Raw genomic sequence first — 19463 nt, forward strand, 5'->3', positions numbered from 1 at the left:
GTCCCAGAGCCACCTTTGGATAACAGTTATATTTGTGTCAGTTGGCCAAAAGTAATGTCTAATCCTTATTTGATCAAGGAAATTTACAAACTGTTTGTTGATTTTATGGATCATTACGAGAAGCTTGAGGTTAGTAACATTCTAATCCTCAACATTCATGAAAAAATTATATACAAACTACAGAATATTTTTTACAGGAAGATCACTACTAAGCAACCTGCTGATAATCATAACATTAGGGAGTGGGTCAATAAGGGCTGTTCCAAGGCCAAATTAGCATTAAAATCAGCTATTATGTCTCATTCACAGAGAGCGTTTAGAACAGCTAGACTCGCCTATAACAAGATCATAGCACAGGGAAAGAAATGTTGGGCAGAATCTACTTGATGCAACTAAATATAATGATAATGTGACATTCTGGAAGCTATTGTCCAATAGACACAGAGGGGGTAAGAGCACAATTCGCACTCATATCCAACCAGAAAGCTGGGTGGACCATTTTTCTAAACTTTATTCTCTATCCTGTAATTCATTCATTTATGAATCCTTCCCCCAGCAGTTGGTTAAAACATGCATTTTGCCTGACGATCAAGGAATGGATGCTTCTAACCATGATGACCTCATTGTTTTTACACTGGGGGAAACTAAAGCTGAAATTAATTCTTTAAAATCTGCTAAAGCACCAGGCCCTGATAAGATACTAATGGACCTATACAAATCTGAACCAGTAATTTGGTCATGGTATATAAATATAATCTCAAATGTTATAGCAGCTGGGGGCCCAATACCTAGTACCTGGAAAGGGGCCAAAATAATTCCTATTCATAAAAAGGGTGGTGTGAGCTCCCCTGCCAATTATAGACCCATTAGTCTTATTGATAACCTTAAAAAAATCTTCGCTAAACAGCTTCTGGATAAGCTGTTGGATTGGGCTCAAGCCCACCGGGTGTTATCCCCATTCCAGGCGGGCTTTCCAGTATGGTGGACCAGGTCTTCAGGCTGATGCCTCTACATTGGAAATATGTAGTCCTTACTAAACAAAATCTATATGCCGCCTTTGTGGATCTTCTGTCTGCTTTTGACATTGTCCCCAGAGAAAAATTATGGGGTGTTCTGCATAGAATGGGCATTCCTGCCAACATTATCTATCGACTACAGCGGCTACACAAGAATACAGATGCCCAGGTTAGATGGGGTAATCAGGGAGAATTAACAGATCATATTGCCATTCAGCGGGGGGTTCGTCAAGGATGTGTCTTGGCACCACCCTAATTCACTTTATTCATAAACGAGGTGGTACAAGCTGTGTCTTTCTGTCAAAACGATGCCCCCTTCCTGAATGCGCAGAAAATTCCCATATTATCTTTGTAGATGACTCCCTCCTTATCTCTAAGACCCCAATGGGTCTCCAGATTCTTGTAGACAGGTTTACAACATTCTGTGCAGACCATGGCCTGGAACTAAATGTTAGCAAAACCAAATTAATGGTGTTTAGTTAAGGACCAGCCAGGAGATGTGGCCTCTACCTCAGCCGGCACCTAGGGAAACCTACCAAACCTGCACATTTGTGAAAACTAGACACCTAGGGGAATCCAAGATGGGCTGACTTGTGGGGCTCTGATCAGGTTCTGTTACCCAGAATCCTTTGCAAACCTCAAAATGTGGGCAAAAAAACACTTTTTCCTCACATTTCGGTGACAGAAAGTTCTGGAATCTGAGAGGATCCACAAGTTTTCTTCCACCCAGCGTTCCCCCAAGCCTCCTGATAAAAATGATACCTAACTTGTGTGGGTAGGCCTAGTGCCCGCGACAGGAAATGCCCCAAAACACAACGTGGATATATCACATTTTCACAAAGAAAACAGGGCTGTTTTTTGCAAAGTGCCTAGCTGTGGATTTTGGCCTCTAGCTCAGCCAGCACCTAGGGAAACCTACCAAACCTGCACATTTGTTAAAACTAGACACCTAGGGGAATCCAGGATGGGCTGACTTGTGGGGCTCTGATCAGGTTCTGTTACCCAGAATCCTTTGCAAACCTCAAAATGTGGGCAAAAAAACACTTTTTCCTCACATTTCGGTGACAGAAAGTTCTGGAATCTGAGAGGAGCCACACATGTCCTTCAACCCAGAATTCCCCCAAGTCTCCCGATAAAAATGGTACCTCACTTGTGTGGGTAGGCCTAGTGCCCGCGACAGGAAATGCCCCAAAACACAACGTGGACTTATCACATTTTCACAAAGAAAACATAGCTTTTTTTGCTAAGTGCCTAGCTGTGGATTTTGGCCTGTAGCTCAGCTGGCACTTAGAGAAACCTAGCAAACCTGCACAGTTTTGAAAGCTAGACACCTAGGGGAATCCAAGATGGGGTGACTTGTGGGGCTCTGATCAGGTTCTGTTACCCAGAATCCTTTGCTAACCTCAATATTTGGAAAAAAACACTTTTTCCTCACATTTTGATGATAGAAAGTTCTAGAATCTGAGAGGAGCCACAAATGTCCTTCAACCCATCATTCCCCCAAGTCTCCCGATAAAAATGGTGCCTCACTTTTGTGGGTAGGCCTAGTGCCCGCGACAGGAAATGCCCCAAAACACAACGTGGACATATCACATTTTCACAACGAAAACAGGGCTGTTTTTTGCAAAGTGCCTAGCTGTGGATTTTGGCCTCTAGCTCAGCCGACACCTAGGGTAACCTACCAAACCTGCAATTTTTTTTAAACTAGACACCTAGGGGAATCCAGGATGGGCTGACTTGTGGGGCTCTGATCAGGTTCTGTTACCCAGAATCCTTTGCAAACCTCAAAATGTGGGCAAAAAACACTTTTTCCTCATATTTCGGTGACAGAAAGTTCTGGAATCTGAGAGGAGCCACAAATTTCCATCCACCCAGCGTTCCCCCAAGTCTCCCGATAAAAATGATACCTCACTTGTGGGGGTAGGCCTAGTGCCCGCGACAGGAAATGCCCCAAAACACAACGTGGACATATCACATTTTCACAAAGAAAACAAAGCAGTTTTTTGCAAAGTGGCTAGCTGTGGATTTTGGCCTCTAGCTCAGCTGGCACCTAGGGAAACCTGGCAAACCTGCACAGTTTTGAAAACTAGACACCTAGGGGAATCCAGGATGGGCTGACTTGTGGGGCTCTGAGCTGGTTCTGTTACCCAGAATCATTTGCAAACCTCAATATTTGGAAAAAAACACTTTTTCCTCACATTTCGGTGACAGAAAGTTCTGGAATCTGAGAGGAGCCACAAATGTCCTTCAACCCAGAATTCCCCCAAGTCTCCCGATAAAAATGGTACCTCACTTGTGTGGGTAGGCCTAGTGCCCGCGACAGGAAATTCCCCAAATCACAACGTGGACATATCACATTTTCACAAAGAAAACAGGACTGTTTTTTGCAAAGTGCCTAGCTGTGGATTTTGGCCTCTAGCTCAGCCGACACCTAGGGAAACCTACCAAACCTGCACATTTTTTTAAACTAGACACCTAGGGGAATCCAGGATGGGCTGACTTGTGGGGCTCTGATCAGGTTCTGTTACCCAGAATCCTTTGCAAACCTCAAAATGTGGGCAAAAAACACTTTTTCCTCACATTTCGGTGACAGAAAGTTCTGGAATCTGAGAGGAGCCACAAATTTCCTTCCACCCAGCGTTCCCCCAAGTCTCCCGATAAAAATGATACCTCACTTGTGGGGGTAGGCCTAGTGCCTGCGACAGGAAATGCCCCAAAACACAACGTGGACATATCACATTTTCACAAAGAAAACAAAGCAGTTTTTTGCAAAGTGGCTAGCTGTGGATTTTTGCCTCTAGCTCAGCTGGCACCTAGGGAAACCTGGCAAGCCTGCACAGTTTTGAAAACTAGACACCTAGGGGAATCCAGGATGGGCTGACTTGTGGGGCTCTGATCAGGTTCTGTTACGCAGAATCCTTTGCAAACCTCAAAATGTGGGCAAAAAAACCACTTTTTCCTCACATTTCGGTGACAGAAAGTTCTGGAATCTGAGAGGAGCCACAAATTTCCTTCCACCCAGCGTTCCCCCAAGTCTCCCGATAAAAATGGTACCTCACTTGTGTGGGTAGGCCTAGTGCCCGCGACAGGAAATGCCCCAAATCACAACGTGGACATATCACATTTTTACAAAGAAAACAGGGCTGTTTTTTGCAAAGTGCCTAGCTGTGGATTTTGGCCTGTAGCTCAGCCGGCACCTAGGGAAACCTACCAAACCAGCACATTTTTTAAAACTAGACACCTAGGGGAATCCAGGATGGGCTGACTTGTGGGGCTCTGATCAGGTTCTGTTACGCAGAATCCTTTGCAAACCTCAAAATGTGGGCAAAAAAAACACTTTTTCCTCACATTTCGGTGACAGAAAGTTCTGGAATCTGAGAGGAGCCACAAATTTCCTTCCACCCAGCGTTCCCCCAAGTCTCCCGATAAAAATGATACCTCACTTGTGGGGGTAGGCCTAGTGCCCTTGACAGGAAATGCAACAACACACAACGTTGACATATCACATTTTCACAAAGAAAACAAAGCAGTTTTTTGCAAAGTGGCTAGCTGTGGATTTTGGCGTCTAGCTCAGCTGGCACCTAGGGAAACCTGGCAAACCTGCACAGTTTTGAAAACTAGACACCTAGGGGAATCCAGGATGGGCTGACTTGTGGGGCTCTGAGCTGGTTCTGTTACTCAGAATCATTTGCAAACCTCAATATTTGGAAAAAAAACACTTTTTCCTCACATTTCGGTGACAGAAAGTTCTGGAATCTGAGAGGAGCCACACATGTCCTTCAACCCAGAATTCCCCCAAGTCTCCCGATAAAAATGGTACCTCACTTGTGTGGGTAGGCCTAGTGCCCGCGACAGGAAATGCCCCAAAACACAACGTGGACATATCACATTTTCACAAAGAAAACATAGCTTTTTTTGCTAAGTGCCTAGCTGTGGATTTTGGCCTGTAGCTCAGCTGGCACTTAGAGAAACCTAGCAAACCTGCACAGTTTTGAAAGCTAGACACCTAGGGGAATCCAAGATGGGGTGACTTGTGGGGCTCTGATCAGGTTCTGTTACCCAGAATCCTTTGCTAACCTCAATATTTGGAAAAAAACACTTTTTCCTCACATTTTGATGATAGAAAGTTCTAGAATCTGAGAGGAGCCACAAATGTCCTTCAACCCATCATTCCCCCAAGTCTCCCGATAAAAATGGTGCCTCACTTTTGTGGGTAGGCCTAGTGCCCGCGACAGGAAATGCCCCAAAACACAACGTGGACATATCACATTTTCACAACGAAAACAGGGCTGTTTTTTGCAAAGTGCCTAGCTGTGGATTTTGGCCTCTAGCTCAGCCGACACCTAGGGTAACCTACCAAACCTGCAAAATTTTTTAAACTAGACACCTAGGGGAATCCAGGATGGGCTGACTTGTGGGGCTCTGATCAGGTTCTGTTACCCAGAATCCTTTGCAAACCTCAAAATGTGGGCAAAAAACACTTTTTCCTCACATTTCGGTGACAGAAAGTTCTGGAATCTGAGAGGAGCCACAAATTTCCATCCACCCAGCGTTCCCCCAAGTCTCCCGATAAAAATGATACCTCACTTGTGGGGGTAGGCCTAGTGCCCGCGACAGGAAATGCCCCAAAACACAATGTGGACATATCACATTTTCACAAAGAAAACAAAGCAGTTTTTTGCAAAGTGGCTAGCTGTGGATTTTGGCCTCTAGCTCAGCTGGCACCTAGGGAAACCTGGCAAACCTGCACAGTTTTGAAAACTAGACACCTAGGGGAATCCAGGATGGGCTGACTTGTGGGGCTCTGAGCTGGTTCTGTTACCCAGAATCATTTGCAAACCTCAATATTTGGAAAAAAACACTTTTTCCTCACATTTCGTTGACAGAAAGTTCTGGAATCTGAGAGGAGCCACAAATGTCCTTCAACCCAGAATTCCCCCAAGTCTCCCGATAAAAATGGTACCTCACTTGTGTGGGTAGGCCTAGTGCCCGCGACAGGAAATGCCCCAAATCACAGCGTGGACATATCACATTTTCACAAAGAAAACAGGACTGTTTTTTGCAAAGTGCCTAGCTGTGGATTTTGGCCTCTAGCTCAGCCGACACCTAGGGAAACCTACCAAACCTGCACATTTTTTTAAACTAGACACCTAGGGGAATCCAGGATGGGCTGACTTGTGGGGCTCTGATCAGGTTCTGTTACCCAGAATCCTTTGCAAACCTCAAAATGTGGGCAAAAAACACTTTTTCCTCACATTTCGGTGACAGAAAGTTCTGGAATCTGAGAGGAGCCACAAATTTCCTTCTACCCAGCGTTCCCCCAAGTCTCCCGATAAAAATGATACCTCACTTGTGGGGGTAGGCCTAGTGCCTGCGACAGGAAATGCCCCAAAACACAACGTGGACATATCACATTTTCACAAAGAAAACAAAGCAGTTTTTGCAAAGTGGCTAGCTGTGGATTTTGGCCTCTAGCTCAGCTGGCACCTAGGGAAACCTGGCAAGCCTGCACAGTTTTGAAAACTAGACACCTAGGGGAATCCAGGATGGGCTGACTTGTGGGGCTCTGAGCTGGTTCTGTTACCCAGAATCATTTGCAAACCTCAATATTTGGAAAAAAACACTTTTTCCTCACATTTCGGTGATAGAAAGTTCTGGAATCTGAGAGGAGCCACAAATGTCCTTCAACCCAGAATCCCCCCAAGTCTCCCGATAAAAATGGTACCTCACTTGTGTGGGTAGGCCTAGTGCCCGCAACAAGAAATGCCCCAAATCACAACGTGGACATATCACATTTTTACAAAGAAAACAGGGCTGTTTTTTGCAAAGTGCCTAGCTGTGGATTTTGGCCTGTAGCTCAGCCGGCACCTAGGGAAACCTACCAAACCAGCACATTTGTTAAAACTAGACACCTAGGGGAATCCAGGATGGGCTGACTTGTGGGGCTCTGATCAGGTTCTGTTACGCAGAATCCTTTGCAAACCTCAAAATGTGGGCAAAAAAAACACTTTTTCCTCACATTTCGGTGACAGACAGTTCTGGAATCTGAGAGGAGCCACAAATTTCCTTCCACCCAGCGTTCCCCCAAGTCTCCCGATAAAAATGATACCTCACTTGTGGGGGTAGGCCTAGTGCCCGCGACAGGAAATGCCCCAAAACACAATGTGGACATATCACATTTTCACAACGAAAACAGGGCTGTTTTTTGCAAAGTGCCTAGCTGTGGATTTTGGCCTCTAGCTCAGCCGACACCTAGGGAAACCTACCACACCTGCATATTTTTTAAAACTAGACACCTAGGGGAATCCAGGATGGGCTGACTTGTGGGGCTCTGAGCTGGTTCTGTTACCCAGAATCATTTGCAAACCTCAATATTTGGAAAAAAACACTTTTTCCTCACATTTCGGTGATAGAAAGTTCTGGAATCTGAGAGGAGCCACAAATGTCCTTCAACCCAGAATTCCCCCAAGTCTCCCGATAAAAATGGTACCTCACTTGTGTGGGTAGGCCTAGTGCCCGCGACAGGAAATGCCCCAAATCACAACGTGGACATATCACATTTTCACAAAGAAAACAAAGCAGTTTTTTGTAAAGTGGCTAGCTGTGGATTTTGGCCTCTAGCTCAGCCGACACCTAGGGAAACCTACCAAACCTGCACATTTGTTAAAACTAGACACCTAGGGGAATCCAGGATGGGCTGACTTGCGGGGCTCTGATCAGGTTCTGTCACGCAGAATCCTTTGCAAACCTCAAAATGTGGGCAAAAAAAACACTTTTTCCTCACATTTCGGTGACAGAAAGTTCTGGAATCTGAGAGGAGCCACAAATTTCATTCCACCCAGCGTTCCCCCAAGTCTCCCGATAAAAATGATACCTCACTTGTGGGGGTAGGCCTAGTGCCCGCGACAGGAAATGCCCCAAAACACAATGTGGACATATCACATTTTCACAACGAAAACAGGGCTGTTTTTTGCAAAGTGCCTAGCTGTGGATTTTGGCGTCTAGCTCAGCCGACACCTAGGGAAACCTACCAAACCTGCACATTTTTTAAAACTAGACACCTAGGGGAATCCAGGATGGGCTGACTTGTGGGGCTCTGAGCTAGTTCTGTTACCCAGAATCATTTGCAAACCTCAATATTTGGAAAAAAACACTTTTTCCTCACATTTCGGTGATAGAAAGTTCTGGAATCTGAGAGGAGCCACAAATGTCCTTCAACCCAGAATTCCCCCAAGTCTCCCGATAAAAATGGTACCTCACTTGTGTGGGTAGGCCTAGTGCCCGCGACAGGAAATGCCCCAAATCACAACGTGGACATATCACATTTTTACAAAGAAAACAGGGCTGTTTTTTGCAAAGTGCCTAGCTGTGGATTTTGGCCTGTAGCTCAGCCGGCACCTAGGGAAACCTACCAAACCAGCACATTTGTTAAAACTAGACACCTAGGGGAATCCAGGATGGGCTGACTTGTGGGGCTCTGATCAGGTTCTGTTACGTAGAATCCTTTGCAAACCTCAAAATGTGGGCAAAAAAATCACTTTTTCCTCACATTTCGGTGACAGAAAGTTCTGGAATCTGAGAGGAGCCACAAATTTCCTGCCACCCAGCATTCCCCCAAGTCTCCCGATAAAAATGATACCTCACTTGTGGGGGTAGGCCTAGTGCCCGCGACAGGAAATGCCCCAAAACACAACGTGGACATATCACATTTTCACAAAGAAAACAAAGCAGTTTTTTGTAAAGTGGCTAGCTGTGGATTTTGGCCTCTAGCTCAGCTGGCACCTAGGGAAACCTGGCAAACCTGCACAGTTTTGAAAACTAGACACCTAGGGGAATCCAGGATGGGCTGACTTGTGGGGCTCTGAGCTGGTTCTGTTACCCAGAATCATTTGCAAACCTCAATATTTGGAAAAAAACACTTTTTCCTCACATTTCGGTGATAGAAAGTTCTGGAATCTGAGAGGAGCCACAAATGTCCTTCAACCCAGAATTCCCCCAAGTCTCCTGATAAAAATGGTACCTCACTTGTGTGGGTAGGCCTAGTGCCCGCAACAGGAAATGCCCCAAATCACAACGTGGACATATCACATTTTCACAAAGAAAACAGGGCTGTTTTTTGCAAAGTGCCTAGCTGTGGATTTTGGCCTCTAGCTCAGCCGACACCTAGGGAAACCTACCAAACCTGCACATTTGTTAAAACTAGACACCTAGGGGAATCCAGGATGGGCTGACTTGTGGGGCTCTGATCAGGTTCTGTTACGCAGAATCCTTTGCAAACCTCAAAATGTGGAAAAAAAAAACACTTTTTCCTCACATTTCGGTGACAGAAAGTTCTGGAATCTGAGAGGAGCCACAAATTTCCTTCCACCCAGCGTTCCCCCAAGTCTCCCGATAAAAATGATACCTCACTTGTGGGGGTAGGCCTAGTGCCCGCGACAGGAAATGCCCCAAAACACAATGTGGACATATCACATTTTCACAACGAAAACAGGGCTGTTTTTTGCAAAGTGCCTAGCTGTGGATTTTGGCCTCTAGCTCAGCCGACACCTAGGGAAACCTACCAAACCTGCACATTTTTTAAAACTAGACACCTAGGGGAATCCAGGATGGGCTGACTTGTGGGGCTCTGAGCTGGTTCTGTTACCCAGAATCATTTGCAAACCTCAATAATTGGAAAAAAACACTTTTTCCTCACATTTCGGTGATAGAAAGTTCTGGAATCTGAGAGGAGCCACAAATGTCCTTCAACCCAGAATTCCCCCAAGTCTCCCGATAAAAATGGTACCTCACTTGTGTGGGTAGGCCTAGTGCCCGCGACAGGAAATGCCCCAAATCACATCGTGGACATATCACATTTTCACAAAGAAAACAGGGCTGTTTTTTGCAAAGTGCCTAGCTGTGGATTTTGGCCTCTAGCTCAGCCGACACCTAGGGAAACCTACCAAACCTGCAAATTTTTTGAAACTAGACACCTAGGGGAATCCAGGATGGGCTGACTTGTGGGGCTCTGATCAGGTTCTGTTACCCAGAATCCTTTGCAAACCTCAAAATGTGGGCAAAAAACACTTTTTCCTCACATTTCGGTGACAGAAAGTTCTGGAATCTGAGAGGAGCCACAAATTTCCTTCCACCCAGCGTTCCCCCAAGTCTCCCGATAAAAATGATACCTCACTTGTGGGGGTAGGCCTAGTGCCCGCGACAGGAAATGCCCCAAAACACAACGTGGACATATCACATTTTCACAAAGAAAACAAAGCAGTTTTTTGCAAAGTGGCTAGCTGTGGATTTTGGCCTCTAGCTCAGCTGGGACCTAGGGAAACCTGGCAAAACTGCACAGTTTTGAAAACTAGACACCTAGGGGAATCCAGGATGGGCTGACTTGTGGTGCTCTGATCAGGTTCTGTTACCCAGAATCCTTTGCAAACCTCAAAATGTGGCCAAACAAACACTTTTTCCTCACATTTCGATGACAGAAAGTTCTGGAATCTGAGAGGAGCCACAAATTTCCTTCCACCCAGCGTTCCCCCAAGTCTCCCGATAAAAATGATACCTCACTTGTGGGGGTAGGCCTAGTGCCCGCGACAGGAAATGCCCCAAAACACAATGTGGACATATCACATTTTCACAACGAAAACAGGGCTGTTTTTGCAAAGTGCCTAGCTGTGGATTTTGGCCTTTAGCTCAGCCGACACCTAGGGAAACCTACCAAACCTGCACATTTTTTAAAACTAGACACCTAGGGGAATCCAAGATGGGCTGACTTGTGGGGCTCTGAGCTGGTTCTGTTACCCAGAATCATTTGCAAACCTCAATATTTGGAAAAAAACACTTTTTCCTCACATTTCGGTGATAGAAAGTTCTGGAATCTGAGAGGAGCCACAAATGTCCTTCAACCCAGAATTCCCCCAAGTCTCCCGATAAAAATGGTACCTCACTTGTGTGGGTAGGCCTAGTGCCCGCGACAGGAAATGCCCCAAATCACAACGTGGACATATCACATTTTCACAAAGAAAACAGGGCTGTTTTTTGCAAAGTGCCTAGCTGTGGATTTTGGCCTCTAGCTCAGCCGACATCTAGGGAAACCTACCAAACCTGCAAATGTTTTGAAACTAGACACCTAGGGGAATCCAGGATGGGCTGACTTGTGGGGCTCTGATCAGGTTCTGTTACCCAGAATCCTTTGCAAACCTCAAAATGTGGGCAAAAAACACTTTTTCCTCACATTTCGGTGACAGAAAGTTCTGGAATCTGAGAGGAGCCACAAATTTCCTTCCACCCAGCGTTCCCCCAAGTCTCCCGATAAAAATGATACCTCACTTGTGGGGGTAGGCCTAGTGCCCGCGACAGGAAATGCCCCAAAACACAACGTGGACATATCACATTTTCACAAAGAAAACAAAGCAGTTTTTTGCAAAGTGGCTAGCTGTGGATTTTGGCCTCTAGCTCAGCTGGCACCTAGGGAAACCTGGCAAACCTGCACAGTTTTGAAAACTAGACACCTAGGGGAATCCAGGATGGGCTGACTTGTGGGGCTCTGAGCTGGTTCTGTTACCCAGAATCATTTGCAAACCTCAATATTTGGAAAAAAAACACTTTTTCCTCACATTTCGTTGACAGAAAGTTCTGGAATCTGAGAGGAGCCACAAATGTCCTTCAACCCAGAATTCCCCCAAGTCTCCCGATAAAAATGATACCTCACTTGTGTGGGTAGGCCTAGTGCCCGCGACAGGAAATGCCCCAAATCACAGCGTGGACATATCACATTTTCACAAAGAAAACAGGACTGTTTTTTGCAAAGTGCCTAGCTGTGGATTTTGGCCTCTAGCTCAGCCGACACCTAGGGAAACCTACCAAACCTGCACATTTTTTTAAACTAGACACCTAGGGGAATCCAGGATGGGCTGACTTGTGGGGCTCTGATCAGGTTCTGTTACCCAGAATCCTTTGCAAACCTCAAAATGTGGGCAAAAAACACTTTTTCCTCACATTTCGGTGACAGAAAGTTCTGGAATCTGAGAGGAGCCACAAATTTCCTTCTACCCAGCGTTCCCCCAAGTCTCCCGATAAAAATGATACCTCACTTGTGGGGGTAGGCCTAGTGCCTGCGACAGGAAATGCCCCAAAACACAACGTGGACATATCACATTTTCACAAAGAAAACAAAGCAGTTTTTGCAAAGTGGCTAGCTGTGGATTTTGGCCTCTAGCTCAGCTGGCACCTAGGGAAACCTGGCAAGCCTGCACAGTTTTGAAAACTAGACACCTAGGGGAATCCAGGATGGGCTGACTTGTGGGGCTCTGAGCTGGTTCTGTTACCCAGAATCATTTGCAAACCTCAATATTTGGAAAAAAACACTTTTTCCTCACATTTCGGTGATAGAAAGTTCTGGAATCTGAGAGGAGCCACAAATGTCCTTCAACCCAGAATTCCCCCAAGTCTCCCGATAAAAATGGTACCTCACTTGTGTGGGTAGGCCTAGTGCCCGCAACAGGAAACGCCCCAAATCACAACGTGGACATATCACATTTTTACAAAGAAAACAGGGCTGTTTTTTGCAAAGTGCCTAGCTGTGGATTTTGGCCTGTAGCTCAGCCGGCACCTAGGGAAACCTACCAAACCAGCACATTTGTTAAAACTAGACACCTAGGGGAATCCAGGATGGGCTGACTTGTGGGGCTCTGATCAGGTTCTGTTACGCAGAATCCTTTGCAAACCTCAAAATGTGGGCAAAAAAAACACTTTTTCCTCACATTTCGGTGACAGACAGTTCTGGAATCTGAGAGGAGCCACAAATTTCCTTCCACCCAGCGTTCCCCCAAGTCTCCCGATAAAAATGATACCTCACTTGTGGGGGTAGGCCTAGTGCCCGCGACAGGAAATGCCCCAAAACACAATGTGGACATATCACATTTTCACAACGAAAACAGGGCTGTTTTTTGCAAAGTGCCTAGCTGTGGATTTTGGCCTCTAGCTCAGCCGACACCTAGGGAAACCTACCAAACCTGCACATTTTTTAAAACTAGACACCTAGGGGAATCCAGGATGGGCTGACTTGTGGGGCTCTGAGCTAGTTCTGTTACCCAGAATCATTTGCAAACCTCAATATTTGGAAAAAAACACTTTTTCCTCACATTTCGGTGATAGAAAGTTCTGGAATCTGAGAGGAGCCACAAATGTCCTTCAACCCAGAATTCCCCCAAGTCTCCCGATAAAAATGGTACCTCACTTGTGTGGGTAGGCCTAGTGCCCGCGACAGGAAATGCCCCAAATCACAACGTGGACATATCACATTTTTACAAAGAAAACAGGGCTGTTTTTTGCAAAGTGCCTAGCTGTGGATTTTGGCCTGTAGCTCAGCCGGCACCTAGGGAAACCTACCAAACCAGCACATTTGTTAAAACTAGACACCTAGGGGAATCCAGGATGGGCTGACTTGTGGGGCTCTGATCAGGTTCTGTTACGCAGAATCCTTTGCAAACCTCAAAATGTGGGCAAAAAAAACACTTTTTCCTCACATTTCGGTGACAGAAAGTTCTGGAATCTGAGAGGAGCCACAAATTTCCTGCCACCCAGCATTCCCCCAAGTCTCCCGATAAAAATGATACCTCACTTGTGGGGGTAGGCCTAGTGCCCGCGACAGGAAATGCCCCAAAACACAACGTGGACATATCACATTTTCACAAAGAAAACAAAGCAGTTTTTTGTAAAGTGGCTAGCTGTGGATTTTGGCCTCTAGCTCAGCTGGCACCTAGGGAAACCTGGCAAACCTGCACAGTTTTGAAAACTAGACACCTAGGGGAATCCAGGATGGGCTGACTTGTGGGGCTCTGAGCTGGTTCTGTTACCCAGAATCATTTGCAAACCTCAATATTTGGAAAAAAACACTTTTTCCTCACATTTCGGTGATAGAAAGTTCTGGAATCTGAGAGGAGCCACAAATGTCCTTCAACCCAGAATTCCCCCAAGTCTCCTGATAAAAATGGTACCTCACTTGTGTGGGTAGGCCTAGTGCCCGCAACAGGAAATGCCCCAAATCACAACGTGGACATATCACATTTTCACAAAGAAAACAGGGCTGTTTTTTGCAAAGTGCCTAGCTGTGGATTTTGGCCTCTAGCTCAGCCGACACCTAGGGAAACCTACCAAACCTGCACATTTGTTAAAACTAGACACCTAGGGGAATCCAGGATGGGCTGACTTGTGGGGCTCTGATCAGGTTCTGTTACGCAGAATCCTTTGCAAACCTCAAAATGTGGGCAAAAAAAACACTTTTTCCTCACATTTCGGTGACAGAAAGTTCTGGAATCTGAGAGGAGCCACAAATTTCCTCCCACCCAGCGTTCCCCCAAGTCTCCCGATAAAAATGATACCTCACTTGTGGGGGTAGGCCTAGTGCCCGCGACAGGAAATGCCCCAAAACACAATGTGGACATATCACATTTTCACAACGAAAACAGGGCTGTTTTTTGCAAAGTGCCTAGCTGTGGATTTTGGCCTCTAGCTCAGCCGACACCTAGGGAAACCTACCAAACCTGCACATTTTTTAAAACTAGACACCTAGGGGAATCCAGGATGGGCTGACTTGTGGGGCTCTGAGCTGGTTCTGTTACCCAGAATCATTTGCAAACCTCAATATTTGGAAAAAAATACTTTTTCCTCACATTTCGGTGATAGAAAGTTCTGGAATCTGAGAGGAGCCACAAATGTCCTTCAACCCAGAATTCCCCCAAGTCTCCCGATAAAAATGGTACCTCACTTGTGTGGGTAGGCCTAGTGCCCGCGACAGGAAATGCCCCAAATCACATTGTGGACATATCACATTTTCACAAAGAAAACAGGGCTGTTTTTTGCAAAGTGCCTAGCTGTGGATTTTGGCCTCTAGCTCAGCCGACACCTAGGGAAACCTACCAAACCTGCAAATTTTTTGAAACTAGACACCTAGGGGAATCCAGGATGGGCTGACTTGTGGGGCTCTGATCAGGTTCTGTTACCCAGAATCCTTTGCAAACCTCAAAATGTGGGCAAAAAACACTTTTTCCTCACATTTCGGTGACAGAAAGTTCTGGAATCTGAGAGGAGCCACAAATTTCCTTCCACCCAGCGTTCCCCCAAGTCTCCCGATAAAAATGATACCTCACTTGTGGGGGTAGGCCTAGTGCCCGCGACAGGAAATGCCCCAAAACACAACGTGGACATATCACATTTTCACAAAGAAAACAAAGCAGTTTTTTGCAAAGTGGCTATCTGTGGATTTTGGCCTCTAGCTCAGCTGGCACCTAGGGAAACCTGGCAAACCTGCACAGTTTTGAAAACTAGACACCTAGGGGAATCCAGGATGGGCTGACTTGTGGTGCTCTGATCAGGTTCTGTTACCCAGAATCCTTTGCAAACCTCAAAATGTGGCCAAACAAACACTTTTTCCTCACATTTCGATGACAGAAAGTTCTGAAATCTGAGAGGAGCCACAAATTTCCTTCCACCCAGCGTTCCCCCAAGTCTCCCGATAAAAATGATACCTCACTTGTGGGGGTAGGCCTAGTGCCCGCGACAGGAAATGCCCCAAAACACAATGTGGACATATCACATTTTCACAACGAAAACAGGGCTGTTTTTGCAAAGTGCCTAGCTGTGGATTTTGGCCTTTAGCTCAGCCGACACCTAGGGAAACCTACCAAACCTGCACATTTTTTAAAACTAGACACCTAGGGGAATCCAAGATGGGCTGACTTGTGGGGCTCTGAGCTGGTTCTGTTACCCAGAATCATTTGCAAACCTCAATATTTGGAAAAAAAACACTTTTTCCTCACATTTCGGTGATAGAAAGTTCTGGAATCTGAGAGGAGCCACAAATGTCCTTCAACCCAGAATTCCCCCAAGTCTCCCGATAAAAATGGTACCTCACTTGTGTGGGTAGGCCTAGTGCCCGCGACAGGAAATGCCCCAAATCACAACGTGGACATATCACATTTTCACAAAGAAAACAGGGCTGTTTTTTGCAAAGTGCCTAGCTGTGGATTTTGGCCTCTAGCTCAGCCGACATCTAGGGAAACCTACCAAACCTGCAAATGTTTTGAAACTAGACACCTATGGGAATCCAGGATGGGCTGACTTGTGGGGCTCTGATCAGGTTCTGTTACCCAGAATCCTTTGCAAACCTCAAAATGTGGGCAAAAAACACTTTTTCCTCACATTTCGGTGACAGAAAGTTCTGGAATCTGAGAGGAGCCACAAATTTCCTTCCACCCAGCGTTCCCCCAAGTCTCCCGATAAAAATGATACCTCACTTGTGGGGGTAGGCCTAGTGCCCGCGACAGGAAATGCCCCAAAACACAACGTGGACATATCACATTTTCACAAAGAAAACAAAGCAGTTTTTGCAAAGTGGCTAGCTGTGGATTTTGGCCTCTAGCTCAGCTGGCACCTAGGGAAACCTGGCAAGCCTGCACAGTTTTGAAAACTAGACACCTAGGGGAATCCAGGATGGGCTGACTTGTGGGGCTCTGAGCTGGTTCTGTTACCCAGAATCATTTGCAAACCTCAATATTTGGAAAAAAACACTTTTTCCTCACATTTCGGTGATAGAAAGTTCTGGAATCTGAGAGGAGCCACAAATGTCCTTCAACCCAGAATTCCCCCAAGTCTCCCGATAAAAATGGTACCTCACTTGTGTGGGTAGGCCTAGTGCCCGCAACAGGAAATGCCCCAAATCACAACGTGGACATATCACATTTTTACAAAGAAAACAGGGCTGTTTTTTGCAAAGTGCCTAGCTGTGGATTTTGGCCTGTAGCTCAGCCGGCACCTAGGGAAACCTACCAAACCAGCACATTTGTTAAAACTAGACACCTAGGGGAATCCAGGATGGGCTGACTTGTGGGGCTCTGATCAGGTTCTGTTACGCAGAATCCTTTGCAAACCTCAAAATGTGGGCAAAAAAAACACTTTTTCCTCACATTTCGGTGACAGACAGTTCTGGAATCTGAGAGGAGCCACAAATTTCCTTCCACCCAGCGTTCCCCCAAGTCTCCCGATAAAAATGATACCTCACTTGTGGGGGTAGGCCTAGTGCCCGCGACAGGAAATGCCCCAAAACACAATGTGGACATATCACATTTTCACAACGAAAACAGGGCTGTTTTTTGCAAAGTGCCTAGCTGTGGATTTTGGCCTCTAGCTCAGCCGACACCTAGGGAAACCTACCACACCTGCATATTTTTTAAAACTAGACACCTAGGGGAATCCAGGATGGGCTGACTTGTGGGGCTCTGAGCTGGTTCTGTTACCCAGAATCATTTGCAAACCTCAATATTTGGAAAAAAACACTTTTTCCTCACATTTCGGTGATAGAAAGTTCTGGAATCTGAGAGGAGCCACAAATGTCCTTCAACCCAGAATTCCCCCAAGTCTCCCGATAAAAATGGTACCTCACTTGTGTGGGTAGGCCTAGTGCCCGCGACAGGAAATGCCCCAAATCACAACGTGGACATATCACATTTTCACAAAGAAAACAAAGCAGTTTTTTGTAAAGTGGCTAGCTGTGGATTTTGGCCTCTAGCTCAGCCGACACCTAGGGAAACCTACCAAACCTGCACATTTGTTAAAACTAGACACCTAGGGGAATCCAGGATGGGCTGACTTGCGGGGCTCTGATCAGGTTCTGTCACGCAGAATCCTTTGCAAACCTCAAAATGTGGGCAAAAAAAACACTTTTTCCTCACATTTCGGTGACAGAAAGTTCTGGAATCTGAGAGGAGCCACAAATTTCATTCCACCCAGCGTTCCCCCAAGTCTCCCGATAAAAATGATACCTCACTTGTGGGGGTAGGCCTAGTGCCCCGCGACAGGAAATGCCCCAAAACACAATGTGGACATATCACATTTTCACAACGAAAACAGGGCTGTTTTTTGCAAAGTGCCTAGCTGTGGATTTTGGCCTCTAGCTCAGCCGACACCTAGGGAAACCTACCAAACCTGCACATTTTTTAAAACTAGACACCTAGGGGAATCCAGGATGGGCTGACTTGTGGGGCTCTGAGCTAGTTCTGTTACCCAGAATCATTTGCAAACCTCAATATTTGGAAAAAAAACACTTTTTCCTCACATTTCGGTGATAGAAAGTTCTGGAATCTGAGAGGAGCCACAAATGTCCTTCAACCCAGAATTCCCCCAAGTCTCCCGATAAAAATGGTACCTCACTTGTGTGGGTAGGCCTAGTGCCCGCGACAGGAAATGCCCCAAATCACAACGTGGACATATCACATTTTTACAAAGAAAACAGGGCTGTTTTTTGCAAAGTGCCTAGCTGTGGATTTTGGCCTGTAGCTCAGCCGGCACCTAGGGAAACCTACCAAACCAGCACATTTGTTAAAACTAGACACCTAGGGGAATCCAGGATGGGCTGACTTGTGGGGCTCTGATCAGGTTCTGTTACGTAGAATCCTTTGCAAACCTCAAAATGTGGGCAAAAAAATCACTTTTTCCTCACATTTCGGTGACAGAAAGTTCTGGAATCTGAGAGGAGCCACAAATTTCCTGCCACCCAGCATTCCCCCAAGTCTCCCCGATAAAAATGATACCTCACTTGTGGGGGTAGGCCTAGTGCCCGCGACAGGAAATGCCCCAAAAACACAACGTGGACATATCACATTTTCACAAAGAAAACAAAGCAGTTTTTTGTAAAGTGGCTAGCTGTGGATTTTGGCCTCTAGCTCAGCTGGCACCTAGGGAAACCTGGCAAACCTGCACAGTTTTGAAAACTAGACACCTAGGGGAATCCAGGATGGGCTGACTTGTGGGGCTCTGAGCTGGTTCTGTTACCCAGAATCATTTGCAAACCTCAATATTTGGAAAAAAACACTTTTTCCTCACATTTCGGTGATAGAAAGTTCTGGAATCTGAGAGGAGCCACAAATGTCCTTCAACCCAGAATTCCCCCAAGTCTCCTGATAAAAATGGTACCTCACTTGTGTGGGTAGGCCTAGTGCCCGCAACAGGAAATGCCCCAAATCACAACGTGGACATATCACATTTTCACAAAGAAAACAGGGCTGTTTTTTGCAAAGTGCCTAGCTGTGGATTTTGGCCTCTAGCTCAGCCGACACCTAGGGAAACCTACCAAACCTGCACATTTGTTAAAACTAGACACCTAGGGGAATCCAGGATGGGCTGACTTGTGGGGCTCTGATCAGGTTCTGTTACGCAGAATCCTTTGCAAACCTCAAAATGTGGGCAAAAAAAAACACTTTTTCCTCACATTTCGGTGACAGAAAGTTCTGGAATCTGAGAGGAGCCACAAATTTCCTTCCACCCAGCGTTCCCCCAAGTCTCCCGATAAAAATGATACCTCACTTGTGGGGGTAGGCCTAGTGCCCGCGACAGGAAATGCCCCAAAACACAATGTGGACATATCACATTTTCACAACGAAAACAGGGCTGTTTTTTGCAAAG

This window comes from Pleurodeles waltl, chromosome 3_1 (assembly GCF_031143425.1).
Source record: "Pleurodeles waltl isolate 20211129_DDA chromosome 3_1, aPleWal1.hap1.20221129, whole genome shotgun sequence".
NCBI classification, from domain to species: domain Eukaryota; kingdom Metazoa; phylum Chordata; class Amphibia; order Caudata; family Salamandridae; genus Pleurodeles; species Pleurodeles waltl.